Source organism: Bos indicus, unplaced genomic scaffold, assembly GCF_029378745.1.
Source record: "Bos indicus isolate NIAB-ARS_2022 breed Sahiwal x Tharparkar unplaced genomic scaffold, NIAB-ARS_B.indTharparkar_mat_pri_1.0 scaffold_53, whole genome shotgun sequence".
NCBI classification, from domain to species: Eukaryota; Metazoa; Chordata; class Mammalia; order Artiodactyla; family Bovidae; genus Bos; species Bos indicus.
In genome coordinates this window covers 772,726-773,668 of record NW_027223719.1, presented here as the reverse complement: position 1 = coordinate 773,668, position 943 = coordinate 772,726, and positions in this window count along the sequence as shown.

Genomic DNA, 943 nt, shown 5'->3' with positions numbered 1-943 from the left:
GTGTCTGCTGAGCTGCCCAAATTGTGTCTGCTCAGTCACGGGTGTAGAGCCTGCTGCGTCCCGTGTTTAGAGTCTGCTTAACCACTTCATTACAGTTTGCTCAGCTCCTTGACGATTTCCTGCTCCTCTCCGTGCTTAGTGCCCTCTTAGCCAAGTGATTAGTGCCTGCTCAGCTCTTTGATTATTGCCTCCTGAAGCACGTGATCAGTGCATGATAGCCACGTGATCAGCGCCTCTCAGTCACGTGATCAGCGCCCCTCAGTCACGTGATCAGCGCCTCTCAGTCACGTGATCAGTGCCTCCCAGTCACGTGATCAGTGCATGCTCAGTCACGTGATCAGTGCCTCTCAGTCACGTGATCAGTGCCTCTCAGTCACGTGATCAGTGCATGCTCAGTCACGTGATCAGTGCATGCTCAGCCACGTGATCAGGGCCTGCTCAGTCACGTGATCAGGGTCTGCTGAATCAAGGGATTAGCGCTTGCTCAGCTGCATGCTTAATCCCTGCTCAGCTGCGTGACTCGTGCCTGATCAGCTGTGTGATTAGTCCCTGCTCAGCTGCGTGATTAGTGCCTGCTCAAGACCGGGTTAGGAGCCGGCTGAGTGACGTGATTAGAGTCTGCTTAGCCACTTCATTACAGTCTGCTCAGCTCCATGATTATTGCCTGCTAAGCTGCGTGATTCCTGCCTGCTCAGCTTCTTGATTATTGCCTGCTGAGCTGCGTGATTCCTGCTTGCTCAGCTCCATATTTATTGCCTGCTGAGCTGCGTGATTCCTGCCTGCTCAGCTTCTTGATTATTGCATGCTGAGCTGCGTGATTCCTGTTTGCTCAGCTCCATGATTATTGCCTGCTGAGCTGCGTGATTCCTGCTTGCTCAGCTCCATGATTTTTGCTTGCTGAGCTGCATAATAAGTGCCTGCTCAGTCCCCAGAGAGGAGCCGG